This window comes from Dermacentor variabilis, chromosome 8 (assembly GCF_050947875.1).
Source record: "Dermacentor variabilis isolate Ectoservices chromosome 8, ASM5094787v1, whole genome shotgun sequence".
NCBI classification, from domain to species: domain Eukaryota; kingdom Metazoa; phylum Arthropoda; class Arachnida; order Ixodida; family Ixodidae; genus Dermacentor; species Dermacentor variabilis.
Genome location: NC_134575.1, coordinates 112028229 through 112053488, shown reverse-complemented (window position 1 = coordinate 112053488; position 25260 = coordinate 112028229). Strand labels below are relative to the sequence as shown.

The 25260-nt window shown below is 45.2% G+C and overlaps 1 long non-coding RNA gene across 1 annotated transcript; it reads right to left on the bottom strand.

Moving 5' to 3' along the window:
• Positions 1-16631: 16631 nt before the first annotated feature.
• LOC142591235 (uncharacterized) lies at positions 16632-21302 on the bottom strand. Its single transcript, XR_012830407.1, has 3 exons — positions 21067-21302; positions 19044-19175; positions 16632-16991 (listed from the first exon to the last, which is right to left on the bottom strand). It is a non-coding gene; the product is annotated as an uncharacterized LOC142591235 (long non-coding RNA).
• Positions 21303-25260: the final 3958 nt, after the last annotated feature.

Sequence of the window (25260 nt, the reverse complement as noted above, 5' to 3'; positions counted from 1 at the left end):
AAAAACTCATGTAAATTCACACACATAACAGGGCCACACTGATATGGCACAAAACAGCTGCCTGAGTAGCTAAAGGAGAAGGGAGGCAAGACAATGAGGACTCTGCTTATACTAGACTTTGCATATGCCGACACACCTTGTATGAGCTCTAGCCGTGAAGCGGCCCAGTTCATTTCGTTTCTGGAAGCAGCTCTTAGAAATTTTGTTGTCATTGCGCGCGACGCAGGAAAAGTTGAACGAGCTCCTGAACCCCTTCGGCATTGACTTTGACGAACTGCGCGAAGGCAGCCTAGACTTCAACATGATCCGTGACGATCCCATGGCTCCGTACGACTCCAAAGCTGCGGTGCTCTTCTTGGCTACATTGTGGTTTCTGCGCGAGCACCGCTGTTTCTCGGGCGTCAGCCTGGACGTGTCAGTGCTGGAGCGCTTTCACCCGGTGCAGTTCCTGCAACACATCACGTTCTCCAAGCGGATTGTCATGGCCCACCTGACCGGCGTCGAGGGAATCGAGCTCCAGTTCGAAGTGTGCCCTCTCGTTCGGCTGCTCGACCAAACGGAGCTGCTTACGCACGTCAGCCTCGACAGGGTGAGTTTTATAAAGGCACGCTTTTTCCAGGCATCATGAGGAATGTGCCTATAATTTAGTCGTCATTACGCGGCACAATGGTGTGACGGCGCTGATAAGTCACCCGCCGTGGTGCATCAGTCACTATGGCGGACTGGTGCTGAGCAGGAGGTCGCTGCTTGGTTTGATTCCCAGCCCTCTACCAAATTCGAAACCCAATTTCACTTAATTTTTGTAAGTTTTATTTGCCTCCTCTTCATTCTTCTAAGATGATCAGGCAAGCAAGCCTCTCGGCTGCGTCTAGTAAGATTAGAGTCCAAAATGTAATGATCATTATGTGCCATATGGCTCGCACGTTTGGCTCGCTAAGCCGTGGGCCCACGGGCGTCTGAAGAGCCAGTTTTACCAATCTTGTCATGCGACACGTATCTAATGACTGCCCGCGGTAGCTAAGTCGCTGTGGCGGCGCGCTGCTGATCGCGGGTTGTATTCCCGACAGCGGAGGCCACATTCCGAAGGGGGTGGAGTGCAAAAACGTTCGCGTACCGTTCTTCGGGAGCACGTTGAAAACACTCAGGCTGTCAGAAATAATTCGAAGATATTTTGGATTTTATCGGCATTTGAGTTTGCCATGTGGCCAACCGGGAGGTAAGCCTATCAAGACCTAGAGCACTAGCGGGGCTCCGCGGCCTCCCCGGGCTCTGCCCGAGGTAGAGAACACCCGGAGCGATGTCCCGAGCAAGCAACCCCATCTACGACCGACCCGCAGCGACAGGCCCGACAAGATTTTAGGCCGAATCGCAAGAAATCATGGAGGAATTCCTCCAAGACACCACCGAGGCGGCTCCCGAGCAGCAGCTAGTCCGAGGCGGACCCGCGGCGGCAGGCAGTCACCAAGCCCTAGGAAGCAGCACCCCATTAACACAAAGGTCACAAGTATGCAAAAATGGCGGAAGCGACGCAGATTGGGAAATCGCCATGTCAAGAAGGCAGAAAAGACGCCAAGGCAGCGATAACAAGCAGCAAGTTCTGGCGGGAACGCCGGGGAATGGAAATGCCCCAGGCGCGGCGAAGGTCACAGATGGTGCGCCAACTGCGGCGGAGATGAAGAGAGAGGGAGGAGGAGCACCGAGGAGGAAACTGCCGCCGCTTCCCAGAGACGACATTAAGAAAGTCCTTCAGCCGAGGGGACTGGCTGTTAAAAGCCTGCAGACGCACCAGGTGGCGCGAGCGGTGGTCGCGGCCACCGAGCGAGGATGTAAGGCGGAAGACCTCATCATCCGACTGCGCAACGGATCCAATATCATCATCATCAGCACCAACAACGAAGAGGCGGCGCAGATGATTAGGCGCATCAAGCAGCTTAGCTTCGGGGGCAAGAAATACGCCGTCAACGCCCACGTGGCGACGCTGGAAGGCACGTTGCGCGGGGTCTTGCACGGCATGAACTCAGGGACCTCGCCGGAAGAACTCAAGACCAACCTCAGGATCCGCACGCAAGGCGTGAAGATCCTTACAGTCAGAATGCTTGGGAGATCCAGCATGGCCGTTATCACCTTCGACGGACCCATCCTCCCGAAGCAGGTGCTGTACTACGGTGGGGAGTTGTGGTGCTACCCGTATCGGCCGACGAGGCAGGTGCGCTACGCCTGCGGCCAACAGGGGCACCGAATGGACGTCTGCCAGAACCCGGAAACCGGGACCTGCCGACAGTGCGGCTGCTAAAACCCGGAGGAGGTGCACCAGTGCACGCCCAAGTGCCTGCTATGCGGCGGCGACCACGCGGTGGGTACGAGAGACTGCAAACAACGCCTCAAGTCACCGAGCGAGCTGCGATGGGGCACCCAGCAGCAGCTACGGCGCAGCAGAAGCCGAAGCCGAGGAAGAAGACCACGATGGTTCGGGGATGAGAGCCAGGGCCGGCGCCGGAGCGGATCGCGGAGCCGCAGCCGCGGCAGCAGCCGAAGCCGAAGCTGAAGCCGAGGGTCCGTCCGGGACGAGTCATACCCACCCCTGGCCAACACCGACAAGAAGCAGCTGCAGCAGAAATAGCAGCAAAAGAAGAGGGGCGGAGGAGATAAGGTGGGCTGGGGAGACAGCCTTCCCAAATCGCTTATTACACCGCAGTTCTTCCACGCATGTGGTGAACAGCATTGGAGATATTGTGTCTCCTTGTCTGACCCCTTTCTTTGTAGGTATCTTCCTACTTTTATTCTGGAGAATCAAGGTAGCCGTGGAATCATTGTAAATACATTCCAAAGTATTTACGTAAGCGTCCTTTACTCCTAGATTACGTAATGCCTCTATGACTGCAGGTATCTCTACTGAATCAAATGTCATTTCCTCATCTATGACAGCCATATAGAGAGGTTGATCGTACTCTGCGGATTTCTCGATTACCTGATTGACTCCGGAGATGTGATCCGTTGTAGATTGTCCCTTTTTGAAGCCAGCCTGTTCTCTTGGTTGACTGAAGTCAAAAGTAGCCCTTAGTGTATTGCAGATTATCTCCGTGAATATCTTACACAATACGGGAAGCAGGCTTATGGGCCTGTACTTTTTCAATTCTTTAAGGTATCCCTTTTTGTGGATTACTATGATGTTCGTATTCCTCCACATCTCTGGGATCCTTGAAGTCGATAAACAGTTCGTATGAAGGGCCGCGAATTTTTCAAGCATTATGTATCCTTCATATTTGATTAAATCGGCTGGAAGTCCATCTTCTGCAGCTTTTCCCCCTTTCAAGTCTTGCAAGACCCTTCTAACTTCATCGATAGGTTTAGAAGGAGCCTCTGTAATCCATTCATTAACACTTCGCATGGAGATATCGTGGCTGCTCTCGGTACTGTACACGGCAATATAAAGTTCTTCTTATGCTTTTACCATACCTTCGAAACTGCTGATGACATGACCCTGTTTACCATTCAAAGCCTACACCTTGGTTTGCCCGATGCCCAGCTTTCTTCTCACTGCTTTGAGGCTGCGTCCATTTTTTTACTGGTTCCTCATTTTTCTCGCTTAGTTTGTCCTTTATTAGTTTTGACAGTTCCGAGAATTCTATCTCATTTCTTGAGTAGGACACTTTCATTCTTTTTCGTTTCTTTATGAGACCTTTCGTTACTTTCGAGAGCTTACCCGCTGGCTGCCTTGGTGCCTTACCTCCTACTTCAACTGCTGCTTCTGAAGGCAGTCTAGTTACGGTTTCGTTCATTACTTGTATGTCATTTTCGTCCCTGTGTTTTAACGCTGAATATTGGCTTGTAATCACTAGCATAAATTGATCTGCTTTTGCACTTACTGCGTCTTGCTTGGCCTGTTTCTTCTTGAAAAACCTCTCCTTTTATATTGAGGGGAATACTAGACCTCACTAAGCTATGATCTCTGCACTTTGCCCCCACCTAACACTTCTGCATCCTACACTATGCTGGGATCGGCAGAACGTATGAAATCAATTTACTTTCTTCTTTTACCATTAGTGCTTTTCCAGTTCCACTTTTTGGTGCTATGCTTCCTAAACAAGGTGTTCGTAATTCGTTGCTTATTCATCTACGCGACTTCTACCAACATTTCTTCTCTAGTGTTCCTGTATCAATGCCATACTGGCCAATTGCGTGTTCACCAGCCTGCTTTCTCCCCACTTTTTCAGTGAATTTGCCCAGAACTACGGTATATTCAGTTCGCACTTTTCTAATCACTAATTCAACACCTTCCTAAAAACCTTTTATTTCGTCATCATCGTGACTAGAGGTTGGAGCCTAGGCTTGTGCTACCTTTATTCTATGCCTCCTATTTAGTTTTGTTACAACTACTGCTACCTCTCATTAACACTGTAGAATGCATCATTGTTGCCCGCTATGTCTTTATGGATTAGGAATCCTAGGCCGCATTACTTCTTATTTGGGAGTCCTCCATACTAGAGGACGTGTCAATTATTACCGACTTTATAAGCCTCATTAGTTCTTCTAACCTCACTAAGAACAATGATATCCCATACAATGCCTGATAGTTCTTCAAGTAGTCCTGCTAACCTAGCTTCACTCGAGTGGGTTCATGTGTTTCACGTTGCAAAGTTCAGTTTCCAGTGCCGGTAGGTCCGGATCGTAGCACCCACTAGTACCCTTACATGTCTGATCGCCGCCTTGGTCACTTGTTCTGCAGCTGCTGGAGACGTAGGGCCATTGGATGATCATGTTCTTAGGTACGAGGCCTCGGCTTCGACTTCCGTGCACGGAGGCCGATTTCTTATAATCCATGCACGAAAAAAAGGACCGCTTTGCAGCTGTTACCAATCTGAGGAACCGAATAAATAAAACAGAAATGAAGAAGCCGTATACCTGACTTCACACAACCTTCAGAAGTACTAAACGGGCCTACTTGCTAGCTCACTGCCTTCGGTCGAGCAGAACAGTCAGTTCTAGAGCGGTCGTGGCTGGCCAGAAAGAGGGCGCTATAACCTAAAACTATTCCAAACATTTCTATTCCAATTCTGCTATCAGTCTTACGCGATTGGTCAAAAACTTTTTTCGACCACTCCCCACTTCACCTGTCTGTCACGCGACGTCGCGAGAACCGCAATACCTCCCCATCGGATATGATGTGTACACAGTGATTATGCATAATTTGACAGAAAAAATAAAAACAGTTATTTCTGATTCGACCCCTTTCGCCATTAGCCCTCGGCTATTGGTAAAAAGTTTTCGGGCTGCACCCACTTCACCTGCCTGTCGCACGACGTCACAAAACCACACAAACTCTCCGCGTCAAAGTGACGTGTACGCGATAAAGATGCATTAATGTGCCGAACAAAACTGAACTTTTTTCAAAATAGCCGCAGGCTGCCCCGTTGCGAAAGGAGTAAAACATGGCTGCCGCCGGTCGCTGAGACGCTGGCTACTCGCACCTGCCGGAGAGCATGGGTGTATTTGAGTATAATAAAACATCTTGCGTGACCGTGTAACGTTTTCAAGCACTTTCGGCACGTTTACTACCTGATTCTGCCAACTCTTCTTTGCTGAGGGTCAGTTTTAGCGTCATTCTTAAGCTTCCGTTGCATGCCGTCGCGATTTTCGACCAGCCACCACAAGCTAAGTAAGGGAAAGCCGACCAATCGCAAACGTCGGCACCACCCTTTTCATCCGGTTATCGATTTTCTGTGCACTGGCTCTGCCCCAGTGAATCCCTCTCCACTTGACCGTTGTCCTCGCCTCTTGTCAGCCAATTAGATACGACACGCCGCTCAGTGTAGGCAATGGTATTCGTTTTTCAAGCAAACAAAAGTTACCTCCAATGAACGAGCAGAGCGTTTGATTGGTCTGTTCAGAGAACCCTGCGGGTGACCGCCCGGTGCTTGTGTCGGTGGTTACGCAAATTTTACGTCAGGAAATTGGAATAGAAACATGTTGGAATAGTTTTACGTTATAGGGCCCAGAATTGCAAGAGTGAACATTTTCCTTGGTCTGCACCCACCAGTAGCACACCCCTATAGTGCTGAAAAAAGAAAAAAAGATTGCTGAGGCAATGCAGAAGACTAAGAGAGCGACCAGGTAAAATCATTTCTGCCATGTTACCGACGGCCTCATATGGCTATATGCTTGACAAAGCAAATTCGCATTTTGTTTTTGACAAACCAGAAAAATAACAATGCCCAGCGTTATACAGAACGATCAAGTCCAAGAAATGCGACCTTGCTTCGAAATTACTGCAGAAGCAAAGCAGCGGCAAGCGCAAACTCGTTTTTTAATCTTTAAATTAAAATGTGCAGTTTTACATGCAAAATCCACGACCTGATCATGAGGCACGCCTCAGTGGGGGACTCCGGAATAATTTGAACCACCCTGGGTTCTTTGTTGGGTTCATTTAGGAGGTTGTGGCGAAGTACTGGAAAGCTATGGAAAGAAGAATGATAGGGATAACGTTAAGGGAAAAGAAAAGAGCCGATTGGGTGAAGAACAAACGCGAGTTAATGACATCTTAGTTGAAATCAACAAACAGAAATGGGCATGCGCAGGACATCTAATGAGGAAGGAAGATAGGCGATGGTCATTAAAGGTTACGGACTGGATTCCAAGGGAAGGGAAACGTAGGAGGGCCGGCAGAAAGTTAGGTGGGTGGATGAGATTAAGAAGTTTGCGGGGAGAACATAGCCACATTAGTACATGACCGCGGTAGTTCGAGAAGTATGGGAGAGGCCTTTGCCTGCAGTTGCGTACCCAGGTTGATGATGATGATGATGATGGGTTCTTTATATTACATCTAAATCTAACTATACGGGTGTGTACTGTTCCATTGAAATGCGGCTTCCGTGACCACAATTTCATCCCTCGACCACGTGCTTAGCAACCCAACACCATACACTAAGCAATCAAGGCAGGTGTTTCTTTTTTAAAGCTTTCTTTTGAGAAAAATCCGCTAGTCACTGTATACACAAAGCATAAAACAGCAAGTCGTGATGTGTAAGAAAGCACATACAAATTAGCCACAGTTTTATCACTGCTACAACGCCAGCGCTTGTCAACAAACAACCTCATCATGCATGTAAACACGGTGGCGTTGGAGCGGGAAATTGAGGATTATCTGGGATTATTGAAGGCATTTCTTTCTTTCCTGACTGCTTGACTTGCAACGTGTACTCGGCGGAGAGGTGTGGCTTCCGGAAATTGAAATCATGCTCTCGCATGCCACCATTGAAGTGGCATTTTTATCCGAGGCACACAGAGTTGCCACCATCCCTAGCGACTCACTGCGGTATATACGTGCAAGCTGCGCTACACAGCGGCCGATACGACAGGTGGCTTCCATGTAACCCTGCCACAACCACGTAAAAATTGGGGAGACTGGCACAAACAAAATATTACAACTTCGTACAATAAGCCAAACAGCCTACCTGTTATGGTTGAACAAGTCGGCGGTGGTGGCCACACTTAGACGAAGGCGAATCAGATTGCATGCCAAATCGTTGGCCTAAATCTAATTGCACTTAGATTTAGGTCCACGTCAAATGAATCCTAGATGTACTAAAAATTAATACGTAGCCTTCCACTGCGGGTTGCGTCATAATCATACAGCGGTTTCGGCAAGTGCAAGGCGTTTATAGTTACCGGCGTTTGGGACAGTTTGGGACCGTGTGCAGAGCACGGATTCTCAGCACGAATAGAATTCCCGAGCAAAAACGCTGAAGAGGACAAACCACTAGAAAGCATTGGAGGGGACGACGCACCATATCGTTCCAATGCTTCTCTACACAAGAAATATTTCAGAATTAAGTTCTACTTGTAATGATGCTGAGGCACAACAGCATAGAAAACGATGAACCACTGTTAAATATTACGCCAAAGCTCATGCTTTCCGTTATCTAAACGTGATAAATCATAGCGAAACCTGAATATGTGTACGTATTGTAGTATTCCTGACATCATTTGCCATGATTACTAATCGTTTTTCTTTTAGGAGGTCCGAAAGGGTAAAAGAACGTGGTGCTGGGCTTGTTCGTTCATATTTCCAAATATTACGCAGCGCATATTTCAAGGCAATATGCAAAACTAGTGCAGGTCTGGAAATGCAGAATTGATACCAGAGAAAGCGGCATGCTTGTCGGTCGCTTGTGCGTAAGCTGCATAACCGTCATACCGCATTTTCCTAAGCGCTTGTGAAAGCAACGTCGTGTAAGCGGTTTATCGTTTGTTCGGAAAACCAATTCCTCGAGAAAACATGACGTCCATGCAGCGTGAAACATTAACCTGGTGCCAAAAGCAGGTAAACGAATCTATATATATATATATATATATATATATATATATATATATATTTAAATATTAGAATATAAATAAAGTATCAATGGGGTAGGATCACAAAAGCCCGAATTTGGTCACGTGTGACGCCTCATGACATCTTTTGTTTCTTCGCAACTTCGGTTGCCTTTGAACTGCAGGTAACACACATGGAAGCTGAGAGCACATGTCTGTCTTTGCTGGTGGTTACCAATCCCGGACAACACGGTTTGGCTCTTCGGAACGTAACCATGAAAGACACCGTTCTGTCGAGACTCGCGCCGGAGTTCAAAGAGCACCGCCGACCGCGAGAGTTCGAACTGCGAGGGAGGATCCGCTACAGTGCGACGTGCACTGAACTGATCTCGAGGCTGCTGGACAGCTCCCTGCAAATTCTAAGCCTCGATATCACGTGCGACCTGACCCAGCTGTTCGAGAAGCTCAAGGACAACAAGCAGCTGATGGAGCTAGAGCTCGGACGCTGTTGCCCAGTCGGCATCTGTCTAGACGCACTAGCTTCTGCTCTGGCCCAAAACGTGACGCTGCGGCTGCTCATTCTGAGCCTCGACATGGCGTGGATGTCGGCCGCAAGTTGCTCCTGGAAGCACTCGGGAGACCTGGTTCAGAACACCCGTGGGCTGGAAACTTTGTGTCACCGCGATTCGTGTCTAGGAAAGCACGCTATGCGCCCGATAAGCGAGGCCATGAAAACAAACGAGAACCTACAGACGCTGAACCTGATGGGCTGCGGATTCTCTTGGGCCGACGCCCTGTTGTTCGTGCGGGCGCTTTCTCAAAATGCTTCACCTAGCATGACAGCGAAACTCGGCGTCTTAACGGCAAAGGAGTGGGAATGTAGCCAGCTTTTCCGAGAGATCTTCGCTTGTGGGCTGCTCAATCACTTTCAGTGGGTCTTCAAGAACCCCTCGTAGACAGGTTTTCAGGCCTGCGCGTCATGTGAGATGACGCAGGCTACGTCACTAGCCACCGGCTGCCTTCCACTCAGCTGGCTCGGCACCATTCGCAGACATGCGGGCAAACGCATCAATGCCAGTTTGCATGAGTGCACAAATAAAGTCGACAATGTTGCATCACATGGGTTTCTCTCCCTTCATTGTAAACAGCGTCAGCGGTCCCCTCTTATTCAATCAACAAACATTACTGGGGAAAGTAAATGCGAAATCACAAGACTTAGAAGTTGAGCCGATACTTCCCTTGGGGAATCCTGTATCATTAGCCCGTCCTTGGCTCTGTCTGATAAATATAATTCTGGAAGCCAATAGTCCACCGTATTAAATTTACATTCCTGGCAATATTATGAGCTCGATTTTGATAGCAATGAATGCACGTCTGAGTGGTTCTTCGAGATTCAAGAGTGTGATGGAAAGGCTAGCGGTGTGTACAAGAATGCTCACATATGTGATCAATAAACAATGTTGTCGTGCAACTATTTAAAAAGTGTAGAACAATCGTTTATATCAGACAGGAACCCACGCGCATAATGGACAGAGGACGTAATTTTTCCTTCTCTTTTGCTTGTTCATTTGTCAAACAACGGCAATGGCATACTACAGCATTTCGAACCGTTTCGCACGAAGGTGATCTAAATCTCCACTCCTCATGTTCTAGTGCCCGTGTTATCTGGATTTTGTTGGTAACATCGGGTCACGTTTAATTGATACTGGTATCGGTTATGGGTAAACCTCCAGTGATCATGGAATGTTTTGGCCCGCCTTGTAACACCTCAGTTGTTGGTACTGGCGGAAAAAGCCTGGTCAGCCACCTTCTTTCATTTGTAGAAACGTTGGAAAGAATATTTGGATCTTATCAATCAGCAGGCTCCGACACGGCGGAAGCAAGAGCATTGGCATGGTTGTGCTCTCGTCTCACGTCAAAAGTTTCAGGGGTTGAGTGCAATGACGCTGAGAACCGCCTCCGCAGATCAAACGTAATTTTCCTGGTATTCCAGAAACGAACTGCTTGACAAGTGGACCATATGAGTCAAACGTAAATTCCGTTTGCTCAGAAAATTTGCAGTTAGAATTAATGACCGTGATATTGAAAGCGCTGATCAATTGTGTCGCTTGAAGTCTGGCAATAATTGTCCTAGTATCGCTAAAATCATCCGCTTTAAAGATAGGGGAGTATCTTGAGAAATGCGTCTAAATTTCTAGGCCCGTCTATCGCTATTAGCTTGCTATTTTCGTCGCGTGTGATACTAGCCCCAAAAACCGTATGCGTATTCTCAAGAAAGAAATAGTTCGTTTAAAATAAGGCTCGATAGGCTTCTGATTGACAAGCAGCAGCTTATGTGCAACACGAACTTGTACTGCGTCGTTGAAACTATGAAGTGCTTCCTTTTTCCTTCTCCTCTGTGTCCTGTCAGTCCTTGAGAAATGCCCATTCTTATCATTCCTTTGAGATTGTGATGGCAAAGCGAACTTACCTTCCAAAAGTAAGGAAAATCAAAAGCCGTTGAGATTGAAAAAGATCTCGTTGGGCGCATTAGTGTATCATATGGTTGCTTCTTTTAACTGCACTACCTTCGGCACCAGACGAAAATTTTAAACTCACAAATCTCTCAGGTCGGCGCGTATGTTTTATTAGGTCATGTCAAACTTCCGCATCCGGTTTTAGGTGCGCGCGGTTTGAAACAGAGCATCCAGGTTTTTTTTCGACCTTATTGTGCTAATTGCACTTGATAAATGCTTTGTTCTTACCTCTACGATAACTTGGTGCGTATTTTTCTCCAGGCTTCATTTTGATGCATCAAACATTTTCTACATGCACCGCAAGGTAAGAAAGACGTCGATTTTCAAAAAAACGAAAGTTGACAAATTCTGTGGTCTCACGAACCCCAAATCGATCTGAAGTTTCTGAAGACGTTGTGTTCAGAAAGCAACTGTGCAAACCACTTAAGATGAGAACGACTCTGACCGGGCCACTTTCGTGGAATTCTTCCCTACTTTTGACGTATCAGATAATTAGCTACTAAACAATAACGTTTGTTATTCAATTCGTGGACGTGAAGAGTTGGCCGTGGCGGAGCCGAGCAGGGCAAAGGTACTCTGGTACCGTACCGTGATGTGATACAAACATTTGAGATACTATCATTGGGCAACAAGTATTAGGTATACAAATACAAGATACTACGGTCTCCAAATGTTAAAATTCACCATTCAACACGTACTCAATACGTTCAAGCTTAGCGAAGATCACTTGCGTGTCCATTCAGGCAGGGAGCTATTCAACATGTTTACATAATCCGCTACAAGCGTAGAAAAATTCTAACAAAAGCCCTCCGTTCTGTTTACAGTATTTCTTACTGTTATGTTACCTTGCAATAATTTTCTTGTCGTTGGTTTTGGTTTTTTGTGCGTGAATGATTCATGTACCTTTAGGCACCTAAGGGCGCATGTAATTATGTATAGTTGACAATTATTGTACACGTTTTATTTTTTTAAAATGTTTTTCTATCATACGTTAAGACTGTATGAAGTTTGCTGTGCTGTCGATCTGCTGCCTTGTACGGATGGGAGGTGGGGCTAGTCAAGCTTTTTTCCCACTTTCCACGCCATAACTGTTCTGTGTAAAAATACACTGTACTGTTGGTGCAGAAAATAAACTTCATCTTCAACTACCGCTATTATTGTATCCGATGCTATATTTTTAATTTGTATATTAAGTTACTTCGATACGTTCACGAATTTCTTATTATAGATGTTTATACTGTAGCAGAAAACACTTATGGAGAAAATATGTTTGCTCGGAAATTGCTTGAGTCCTACCAATTTTGTTTGATTGAACGAAATGTCTGTTAGTACTTCAAAAATTTTGGCTTTCTTGCTCAAAGTATATTTTCATTCCGAAAGAATTTACTGGGGTTGCTTTAGCTCCATAATATGAGAACTCCTTATGTGCGGCGCTGTAAGCGATTTCCCTCTGGAACTTTTGTAAATGATAGGAGCTGCTCTACTTGACGCCCAGCTGCCAAGTCGCCATCCAATTATAACAACATAAACAAGAAAACTTTGCAGGATGGCGCAAATACCGGTGTGGAGTTTATTTTGTCCGCAAGCATATTACCGCTTACATAATACATGTACAGCGACTGCTTTTATGACGCGTCGTGTATACAGAGGGCACATAAAGCTCCAAGGACCTTTCATATTATACTGATCTGCTGACGTACAGCGTTCGTTAGCGTCATACCAATTATCGTGCAATCATTTTACAATTTTTCTTCTACGAGAAACCTGATACAGCCCAAAAAGGTTTCATGCGTACTGTAGGGGCACGAAGCATCGCAGGATACACACTAAACATTTTAACACCCTTAAGGGTGTAAATCAGCTTGTCGCCAGACGAACACCCTAAGGGTGCTGTTGTCTACACCCTACAGTTGGGGTGCCATTATAGCACCCCAGAGGAAGGGTGTCCAGCAAAATAAATTTAGGGTGTAGGGGTGCAAGTCCATATTAACACCCATCTATGTGGGTGTTGGAAGGGTGTACGCCCTTTTATTTCTAGTGTGTATAGAAGGCAGGTTCGGCAGTACACGCCTTCAATTACTACTATGTACAGCGATCCACGCGTAACTCTCGCGTGTCCGAAGGTTCAAGTTCGGCTACCAAACGCACCGTCGAACAGCCGGCCTTGAAGCTTCGATGGGCACACACACACCTATACGAGTGGATCACATTACATATTAGTAATTCACGGTGTATATTGCAAAATCTGTCTTCGCTGCACAAATACAACCTAGCAAATGTCACTATTGAGCATGTATATCACCACCAATGGTTATCACGATTTCCAGATCCACATAACATGCAATAGACTGGTACGATATATGCTGCATTTTCAAGAAAAATGTAAATATATTTATTGCGTGCTGCAATACAGAGTACAAGATATACACAAATCACAGGAAATATAAACATGCACAATCACCAAACACATCGGTAAGTACAAGAACATGTACATTTCCCACAAAAGTATCTAAAATATATGTATTGATCAAATCTGTTATTAGAGAAGAAACTATGTATAGCGGCACTGAAAGAGCCTGAGTTGACCTCGCAGTGTTTCGGGCCACATAAAGGAATAAATTTTCAGTATAAGGCTCAATGAACGAAAATTCGTTTTGATGCCTTGAAAAAAAAAAGGGATATTGCAATGGTGAATTAGGGAAGCAATTGAAATGCAGAGCAAACGCACAAGACACCTGTTATTTTGTAAACTAATGTAATCGCAAAGCATTATGAAAAGTTTGGAAAGTCGATATAAGCGTAACTGGCCAACATTTTTCGGACTGAAACAATACTTTCCAAGCGTAGACGTGCTTTAAGTGAGGCTTAAGCCAGCAGCATTATTGCTAATTTTCTCTTTCTAACAAGACTACTTGAGCACGAAAAATATGTAGAATTTTTTAGTGCCTACATAGTTTGTCCTCTTTTGTGAAACGAGAGTTCTCTGTGCTAAACGTGCTGTGTAGCTGATTTTCTAACTACAATTCCAGTTTCTATAAATTTTTGTCTTGTAACCCGAAGGCACTGGTACATATACAATATGTAGTTTAAAAATAGGTTCTTTTCTTACTATAAATCAAGAGTGAATATTCCACATTTACTATTCTGTGGGTGCAAAGTGCAGTAGAAGGCCTGATAAAAGCAAACCACTGTTGAGTAAACGATTTTGCTGAGCACGAAAGGTGGACAGCGTTTTAAAATACATAGTAAATTTCTAAATTATTTGCACTTAGATGCAATAATACAAGATTAGGGCTTGCTGTAGCATGTGAGTATGCAAATTAGCAAATATGGTTTAATAAATTAGCCATACTCTGGTTACTAAAAGAACACAGGCAGTCATGTAAAAGTTCGTTAAATATCACACTGTTAACATTTGCCAGCAAATTGTCGTATCAAACATTATAAATATACTGAAAAAGGTGCTTTCTTGGGATAGTTGGCAATTAATCAGAAAAAATTACGTACAGCGTGAATTACAAAGACTGCGAGAGACGACACACTGCGCTAACTTCCAACAATATTTTATGGCGTTGCCACATTGTGTGTATGTATACAAGAGCGGGCATGCGCAGAAAATGAGTCACAAGGGGCGTTTAACAGCAAGTCATTGTACTAAGCACGTGGTCACCTGAAAAAAAAACATTATAATTTCTATCTCATGAAATACAATACTTCACTAGGGTCAGCGTGATAGAGGGGGCACTAACGCACACACTACCCAGTTTTCTGGTCAAATTTGCTTCTATAATTTCCCGGATGACTTGTGTCTCGCTAAAACTTCCGTATCTTCAAAGAGGGGCACGCAGCCAGTTCCAGGGCAATGGATGCCGAAGTGGCCTTGAACAGTGTTATGGACGTTATAGTGCACTCTTAAATGATCATTTAGGCACCTGCCTGTCCGTCCAACGTATTTACTGCCTCAAAATAGGGGAATATGGTAAACCAAATTCGTTGCACATATCGCAAAACGTTTTCTGTGCCCGACAGAGCAAGAACTCTGACGCGATTCAGGCGCGTTTACGCACTTACAGAGCTTTGCCAGCTTTTCCGGGGTTGAGAAAAGGACTGTGATTCCTGGAGGTTGCCGAATCTTTTTTAGCCTATCGGAGACATGCACATACGGTGGCACTGCAAACCGATGTCTTTCAACCAGCTGGTTCCTTGACTGAGCAGGCTCATCACGGTTTGTGCCCCTCAGAAGCTGTTCCGCTATGGCTGAAATTAAGGCCAAAGGGTAGTCAACCCTAGAAAGGCGATCAACCTGTGCAGCAAGACTAAGTTGCATCTCGTGTGAGCAAGATTTATTGAGGCTGTTAAGGATGCAAAACTTTTAATACCTCATTTAACGAGGTTTGAGTGTGCAGAGTTAAAGGGCAAGAGTGACTTCTTACTTCTCGGTTCGAAGCACCAGCCTCAGATCTACAAAGCGCGAGGAATCATCAATGGGGACCTCATGCGTTAGTTGTAGAGGCTTTCTTAAACATCTCCAAGACTCCCGAAGCAGCAGGCTCGAAAGTGTGATCAGTGCAATCAATAAATACCAGGTAGCCATTTACAAACCTGCACACTTTGACAGGAGATGCATCTAGGTGACCTTCAATATCGAAATCATGAGCTAGATAAATATCATATAGTTGCGGCGTGAGGCATGATCTTATACAAACACCATTTATTTGTATATTGTGAAGGATTATGCTTGGCGCCGCCACTGATATTTATCTAGCTAATCATGATTGAAACATTCAAGGTCACCTGGATGCGTCTCACGTTGTCAAAGTGTGCAGGTTTGTGGACGAATACCCGGTATTTATTGATTGCACTGATCACGCTTTAGAGCCTGCTGCTTTGGGAGACTTGGAGATCTTTAAGAGCTGCAGCCTCTAGAACTAACAAATGAGGTCCCCATTGATGATTCTTTGCGCTTTCTAGATCTCAGGCAGTGCCTTGAAAACAAACAGGTGTGCTAGTGCTTTGAACCAAGTAAGAAGTCACTCTTGCCCTTTAACTCTGCACATTCAAAGCTTCTTAAACGAGGTATTGTCAAGTTTTGCCTCGTTAACAGCCTTAATAAATCTTGCTCACATGAAATGCAAGATAGTATAGCTGCACAGGTTGATCACCTTTCTTTGGCCTTAATTTCAGCCATAGCGGAACAGCTTCTGAAGGGCACAAAACGTGATGAGCACAGTCAAGGAACCAGCCGGTTGAAAGACACAGGTTCGCAGTGCTACCGTATGTGCATGATGTCTCCGATAGGCTAAAAAAGATTCGGCAACCTCCAGGAATCCCAGTCCTTTTCTCAGCCCCGGAAAAGCTGGCAAAGCTCTGTAAGCATGTAAACGCGCCTAAATCGCGTCAGAGTTCTTGCTCTGTCGGGCACAGAAAAGATTTTGCGATATGTGCACCGAATGTGATTTACCATATTCCCGTTTTGAGGCAGTAAATACGTTGGACGGACAGGCAGGTGCCTAAATGATCGTTTAAGAGTGCACTATAACGTCCATAACATTGTTCAAGGCCACTTGGGCATTCATTGCCGGGACTGCTGCTGCATGCCCCTCTTTGAAGATACGCAAGTTCTAGCGAGACACAGCTCACCCGGTACATTATTGAAGCTGATTGCACCAGGAAATTGGGTAGTGTGTGCGTTAGTTCCCCCTCTATCACGCTGACCCCTACTGAAGTCTTGTATCTCCACAGATAGATATTGCGATTTTTTTTTCGTGACCATGTTCTTAGTACATTGACTTGCTGTTAGAACACCCCTTGCGACTGCCTTTCATTTTCTGCGCCCCCCCCCATGACCCCTCTTGTGTATAAACACACTATGTGGCAACGCAATAAAATATTGTTGGAAGTCAGCGCAGTGTATGTCATCTCGCGCAGTCCTTGTCCTTCCCACTGTACATCATTTTTTATACTGCACAGTGAATATTAATTGATTCAAAATTAGAACAATATAGTACACATCTGAGCTGCAAAAATGCAATTGATGCAGCAAATGACGTTTAGCTTTCCAAAAGAAAAAAAAATGTTCACGGTTAACCACGAGGTGCAGGGACTCCATTCTCTGAGCATCTTGACCAATAAATGCAGCGCATGGCATTGCTGGAATCTTGCGTCCTGCATTAGCAAAATAAGAAGAGAATCATGAGAGTTCAGTCTGCAATTACACATGTACACTGTGGAAAATTTGATAAGGCAACAAGCTCCTGAAAGTAACAAACTTAATTAATGTGACTGGGAACAATGCACATCTCAGGCAACTGGGCAAGACAGGTGAAAGGTAGGAGAAACCTTTATTATGCAAATTTAGGAATTGAATTTACTGTGAACACAACCACTATGTTACTTTGAATACAAGGCACATACAGCAGCAAAAGCAAATAAATTTACAGTAGCCTTTTCACCATAAAAAATAAGAGTGAATTCTCTCATAAATAATTCTCAAAATACGAGTGACATCTCTCAACAGACATTTGTCCAAGAGTGTGTATGTGACCTTAATATAAATTGACATGAAATCTGCAATATATCTCTGCATTACACTTTATAAGTACTGCAGCTGAGAACCTTAAGGGATATGGCACATTAAGAGTGACATGCATAAGACATTAAAAAATGGCTGTTTTTACACAACATTATTATACTAGGAGACAGAGTAGTTTTACAGAGAGTGCACACAAAATGAAAATGAGGGAACCCCCACTGGCATTCTCATTTGCCCTGCAATACCTGCATCCAGCCCAACCATCTCCAACTCTCCAATGCAGTTTATTAGACCATTTCTGTATACTGAAATTTATTGTGTATTTCTTATTTACTAATTTAGTAAGAACTGACATTTCGGCATACTTTCCTTGAAAATTTAGCATTTGTTAACTATTTTCCTTAGAGCAGGCCCCTTTCTTTCAATGGGTTAGCTTGGCGTATGGTGACAAGTAGTATTCCCAAAGATCATAAGTTTAAATAAACTTATGATCCTTCGTCATGCTCCCACTTTTTACTTCATGCTCTAAACTGTGATACCCCTCCTAGGCAGTTTATGCTATTCTGCGAATACATACATGGTCCTTTATGTAGCCTCTCAACTAGAGCCTGAAATTTCTCGTCTCCTAAAAACATCATCTTTACCACCCGAAATATATTGCACGGTTATTCCTCATTGGGGGGAAGGAGGGATTGTATATAAGTGTTCATATTCAATGAACCTCAGAGCCACAACCATTTCTCATCCTGTGTTGCCACTACCCTCATGGGTCGCTATGGTTGTAAATTGGCTACCCACCCTCTCCCGCCTAAAAGTACATTTTTCCACATGGAAAATCACCACAGCATTGCATTTGATTGAATGAGTCCTCCTGTGCATGTTTTTTTCTCGTCTTGTAATGGCTAGGTTCAACATGGTCAAGTTGTCTGAAAACTGCCAAGCCCCAACCAATACTTTGTGTAGTTTCAAAATTATGAAACATTCATTTTTCAAGACTTGTCCCAAATTAAGCATGGGGCAGATTTTCATGATGCAAATGAGGAAAGGTTGTGCTTAGTGACAATGATAGGCCTACTATATCCTGCAAAACTGTGTGAAATGACATATGCTTGCAATATTCATGAGCAGCTAGCTCAGTACAAGAAATAGGCGCAATGCCTGCGGAAATGTTTTTTGACACCCATGAGAGGTCCTAGTTTCTTGTAATTTCTTCAAATCCCTTGCAGTCTAGATTGCAATCCGGCGCATTTTGATATTGTATTTGAAATAAAAACAGCTCAAATTTTAAGGTTTTGAGAATTATACTGGATTAAATTAAAGGTAGCAGAGTACTGCAACGAGCAAATAACAAGCTCATTGCATGGAGTAAAGAAATAATCCTTTCCTGCAAAGACATTGGTAGCAGAAGGTCATACGAAATTACCACTGAATGCACAATAAAGAATATCATGCTGGAATGCTCCAGTCTGTGAATATTCTTGCACAAAGAAAATCCTCATTATGAAAGGCCATCAAGAAAATGCAAGTGTATGCTTTGGATCAGCAGTCATACCTGCAGTACAATCGGCAATATTTAAAAACACCCACAACTGCACATAATATCAAGCTTAGGCCGCCAACGAGCCTCAGAGTTTTAAATTATAACTTGACTTACTACATTAAACTTCACACCTATATCTACTTACAATGTTGTCTTCCCAACTGCTTCCTAGAAGACATCAACCATCTATCTGCCTGAAGGCGAATGCAAGTGGCTTGCTCTTGATGGAGGGCACCAAGGCTGGGCATTGTGAAATTGCTGCTATCATCTGCATGACCTGCGAGAAACAACGCTCTAAGTTCAAGATAAACAAATGCTATTAGAATGAAAGACAAGATCACTGGCAATGAGCCTCGTTTTGATTTGCACGAGAAAAGCAAAAAATATGGACTTTGTGCTGCTTACTGAAAAAGAAGCAAGCTTCCTTCCAGATGTTGCAGTCATGCATTAACATTGTCACACAGCTGCACGTTTGTATGCTCATATGCTGCTGTCGCTACTCTGCCAGCATGCTTTGCATCGCTTATTATTTCAAGTTATATTGATCATTGTGTTTTCTTCCCAATTTTTGGCAAATAGCACCAGCAAAGAAGTAGCTCACCTACACACACACTCCCTTGTGAGGAGCGAATTCACATACACGCACGCATGCATGCACGCGCGCGCGCACACACACACGCACACACAACACACAAGCCTCTACCACATAAGCAGCTTCCCACGCTTGACACGCTGCATTTTTTATGCTTTGACACTCCTACTGCTAGGCATAAAAAAGCCTTCGTGTGACCAACCCCAAACTCCTCAACCTACACTTCCAGCTTAAAAACTTTCTCGAGAGCCAGGACAAGCCTTGCAGCTTCCCCAGTTCTCCAAACTGTAGTTACGAATTTCAATAGGGCTATAGGCGACAACTCTCGAAGGGCATGCAAACTACCAGGAGAGACCTAAAGCTTGCATATGATACCTCTAAAGCACAACAACACTCCAAATTTTCAAAATTCACTAGAGCTCCTGAGGACAATTGCTATATACGTAGGACGTCTCGAATAACCTGCTGTTCACAATTTCAGCGGTTGTCTGTATCAACGGAAATGTGGGCTAATGGGAAATTCACGTCTTTAAGATCAGAACTAGTGTAATGGTGAAACACACTGCCAGATTTCTTAATCATTTATTTATGCTTTGGATGTAACGTTCCCTTTAGAATAACAATCAAGGATATCAATTCATCAGGGCAGAGGAGGGAAAAAGGAGGAAGCGTATACCTGACGCCTTCCCACTGATCCTCCTGAGAAACGGCACCTCATACAGCAGTTGTCCAGGTTGGCTTGAAACCAAACTCGGGTTTCAGGCGGCAACACTCGCTGCACCAAATTGGAAGAGTTTTATTGCGAGTAAAACTCTACCGGCCTTATGCAATACATATGCACGCACACAAAACGCACTCGCGCGCACGCAAATATACGCACTCTCAAAGCGCAGGCACAAAAGCACGCACGCGCACATTGATAAACACAAACAAGCACACATACATGCAGGCAGACACGCTATCACGTGCACGCACACACAGCGACCCACACAGAAACAAGCTCACAAAACACGTACGCACTAGACACACGCAAGCACGCCGGCCCATACAAACCGGCATGTACGCGCGCGCACGCACACACACACACACACACACGCACACAAAGCGAGTTGAGCGCACGCACACACACGAATCGAGCCGAGCACGAGCACGCACACACGCACAGACAAAACGAGCCGAAAACATGCTAAAGGCGCCCGGCAAGCAGCAACAGCAGCACGCGACCGCATCAGGGAGAACCAATACCGCGCCAGTTCTTTCGAAAGGTGGCAAAGTCAGTCGTCCTTTTTCTACGCGACGCAAAAGTGGTCGACCACATTACAAGAAGCCACGCTGAACGCACAAAAGAATCACATCTACGAACGTTCAAGCGCTGAGAAACAAAGCGTAACTATGCAGGCGCACCGCGCCCGATATAAGACGGGGCGCGATCGAGGTAGTTAACTTGCCCTACTAGGAGTGCAGCTGCTCTTGCTCTTACATTAGTGAATTATGCTACGAGATCACAGTAAGAAACTTCTAGAGCGAACAAGAACACGTAACCCACCAAGGAAATACTAAATAAATGGGCACTTGCCTGAAAATTCCCATTATGGCAGTACTACCGACCGCCGACACAGGGCACATTGCAACTGCTCGTCTCAGCGTCCGTGGATCCATCTTCCAGTGCGTACGAACGCTTTGCTTTGAAGTGGAGCACGAGTAATACACAAAGCACGGGCCACACCTTTTTCTACACCGCGCACAAAACTAATCACACGTGTAAAATTATTTCGCACAGCGCGAGACGCGAACGCATTTCATGTAGCGAGAGATTGCAATAATGGCGTAGCTTCCGCCTTCCCGTCCTGCCGCGCGCCGAAGTGACGGCATGTGACTGTACAGCGTCCTCCCGTCACTTCCGGTCGCTTTTCATTGGGCAGGGGGCGGCCGCGCAAATTGAACGTTTATTCTGACAGGTTTGCGTGCTCGCATGGCCGCCTGTTTGCTGCTGCTTCGTTCTGGTCTCCAACTAGAGCGGTGAGGCGGGTAGTTACTACGTTTTGTGCCGAGCATTTTTTTTTTGTGGGGGGGGGGGCGCAGTCTGTGCTGCATGACTGAGGGTACAGTACACAAATTGGGACCGTGAGCGAGACGATCGGCGCTCCTCTGCTGGTGCGATTAGATTATTTGCTGCGTCCGAACGAAACAACCTTGCGAGGTCACAGTGTAGTTACAGCGATATCCTGGCTCGATAAAGACCCTCACATCTTGGTCGTGCGACAGCGACGCGTAAGCATTCATGAGGCGACTGAAGAATGTGTTTGTAAGAGCGTATGCTGTGGATAAGGAATTACAGCTTTGACGACACCAGCCCCTAATATATAGGCTGAGCCTTACAAACTGTGTCGGAGGATGCGCTTAGAAAGCAGACCAGTAGCTTAGTAAAACTCTGAATAACTTAGGCAAGGTACGTGGAGATTCGGATTTGAGAACTTCCAGCGTGATCTCACCGCTATAGATGTCTTCGTTATGGCTTCACCAAGCAAATTGTGCGTTGATGCCATTGTACAGCAGAGGCTCGTCAAACAGCACGTCCCTGTTTGTTCAGCAATGTATCCACACAGCTTCTTTAATTTCGCCACTTTTTGTTGGGCTTTTAAGGACACCGAAACATTCGTCCAGAATTGTGCACGTTGCTCGCGCGTTTTCATTCTGCTATTGCAGTTTGCCTTAGAAGTGTTTAATTGCATGATAATATAATTGTGAGCACAAAATATAGTGATAATTAAATTGTAAGTGAAAGTGCGTACATTTTCTCAATGATACATTTTGGAGTGGCCGTCATGCCAGTAACATCAGAATCCTAGAAAAAGATCGACAGTCACTTAGGAATGCGAAAATTTAATGACTTCATGGATGTACACTTGCAATTATCACGTGACCGTGATACGCACTACATTGTCACGTGTCCTTTACAATCCTACCTTCATCTGCCGCAGTCCACCTTGCTACAGTTTGTACGAACCTTAACCGAATTTATTCCACCCTAATACACATTATTTACCCATAATTGCTTATAATTAACGTTGTTCTATTTACTACCTTCTGTATCACTACTGACGTCATACAAGACGCTGATGACGTCACATTTTATTGCTTTATTATACATACTTTCAAGGCCTAGTAGATACAACAGAAAGAAGGGGTGAAAGTATACAATATTTGCACTGCAGGGCAAGAATAGAAAATCAAACTGTAAGACACTTTGAACAGCGATGTTGAATTAGTGGTGTCACAAATTGAGACTGTGGAGGCGGAAAGGCGGTTCCATTCAGTGGCCGTTCTTGGCAAAAAGGAAGAATGGCACATGAATTTTGTGTTGATGGTCCATGTGAGAAGAGATATAACTTGGTGGGGTGAAAATATTTTCTTTAAAGGGACACTAAAGGTTACCAGAAATTCAAGTTAAAGTGGTAGAACAATGTTCTAGAACGTCTAAGGCGTCAATATAATCGCGAACAGAGCTTTAGTAACCGAGAAATTGAGGTAAATGCATGACACGATTTGAGACCCCCCAGCGACATTCCGGTACTAGCCCGATGACGAAACCACTCCTCATAATTTGTGTTACTAATACTCAACTACTCATATTAAAAATATAATTTCATTCGATTATAAGACGGAAAAAAATGCTACTTGTCTACGTCTATTCGATTCAAAGAAAAAATAACATTTTGACGTTACCCTTGAGTAGTATGGGTGATCGAACGGTTTCGTTTTCGCTCGTCTCTGCGCGCTCGACTCTGCGCCGCGCACGCTTTGAAGTTTCAGTAGTTTCGTGATTGCGTCGTGCTGTGAGGGTTCTGCTGGCTCGCGAAACTTTCATTTGGAACAAGCAGCGAGAATGCCACGTCCATGTGATGTCGTGGGAAGCCCTCGTTGCTTTCCCGCTCCGGAGAGCCGGTGTCGAGGCCGCCGTCGTAGTACGCAACGACGCCGGCAGTGCGAGCCCTCAGCAGCAGGTCGCGCTCGCCGGTGCTCAAATCGCTGAAGTTGAGCCCACCATCGCGAGCCAATCTGTCGGTGTCAGGGTCCATTGCGACGTGCGTCGAAGTTTGCGTCATAGAATGAAGTACCAGCTTATGGGTGTCTTGCGCTGGAGGATGGATGGATGGATGGATGATTGTGGCTCAACCCTTTGAATCGGGCGGCGGCGGCTCGCACCACCTAGCCTTTAATGGTTCTATATGCATGCATACCTATGCATTTACTCCTTTACTTTTGCGTTGATATTGTCCACCAATCAGATAGCCTCCGTTTAGTTATTTCTACCTGTTCAAAGTCTATTCTACTTTCACTGTCTTTAAAACCCAAGGCTTTGAATAGTTCCCCGTTAGATTCAACTGCAGGGTGAAGTTGTTTACAAGCAAGTATCAGGTGTTCCGCCGTTTCCTCCTCCTCTCTACACGCCTCGCACACCAAATCTATCTCCTGGTATCTGGCTCGGTACGTTTTAGTCCTCAGTACACCTGTCCTGGCTTCGAACAACAATGAGCTTCCCTTAGAGTTATCGTAAATATTTTCTTTGGCTATTTCTTGCTTAAACGTCCTGTATGTCTCCAATGCCGATTTGGTTTGCATCTCTGTACTCCACATACCCCTCTCTGCCTCCTTAACCTTTTTCTTGACAGATGATTCCTTACTTGTTCCCCCGCTACTGCCCAAGTATTTGCTTGTCAATTTTCTACTTCGCTTCCTCCACCTCGTGTCAACATTCCTCGTGTATAAGTGACTGAAAACCTTCCTAGCCCACCGAATTTCCCCCATTTTCCTCAATCGCTCCTCAAATGCTATCTTGCTACTAGCCTCTCTGCCCTCGAAAGAAGACCATCCCAGATCCCCCTGCAGTCCAAGATTTAGTGTCTTGCCATGTGCTCCCTACCCACACCACGTTGCCTAATTTCCAACTGTTGCCGGGTCTCTGTTCTAATACATAGAACTGCATTGGCAAAAGTCAGGCCTGGTACCATTACCCCCTTCCATATCCCTCGTACTACCTCGTACCTATTGTAGTTCCACAGTGCCCTACTCTTCATAATCGCTGCACTTCTGTTACCTTTAGTCGTTAGATATTTTTCGTACTCTGTCAGACACTCAATGTCATTATTTATCCACACCCCAAGGTACTTGTATTTATCGACTATCTCCAGCGTGGCCTCCTGTATCTTATGCTCGCCGCAACTGTTATCATTAAAAATCATGACTGCTGATTTTTCTTTGCTAAACTTCAAGCCTAACCGGTCTCCTTCTGTACCACATATGTCCATTAATTCCTGCAGATCTTCTGCATTGTCAGCCATTAATACAATATCATCCGCGTACATCAGTCCTGGTAATGACTGTTCAATCAATTTTCCTTGCTTGAGAAATGATAGGTTGAAGCCGAGTCCGCTTTGCTGTATTTTGGCCTCTAGACCTTGTAGGTACAGCATAAACATCAGAGGTGACAATGGGCACCCCTGCCTAAGCCCCCGCCGAATCATCACAGGCTCCGAAACCTGCTTTTCCCATTGTATAATCACCCGGTTGCCTTTATAGATATCTTTTAAGAAATTGGTTACTCCATCTTGCACTCCTAAAGTTTCCAGAATGCCCCACAAGCCCTCTTGAAGTACACTGTCATAGGCTCCCTTGATGTCCAAAAAAGCCAGCCATAGGGGTCTATGTTCCTTTTCAGCTATTTCAATGCACTGTGTTAGCGAGAACAGATTGTCTTCTAGCCTCCTAT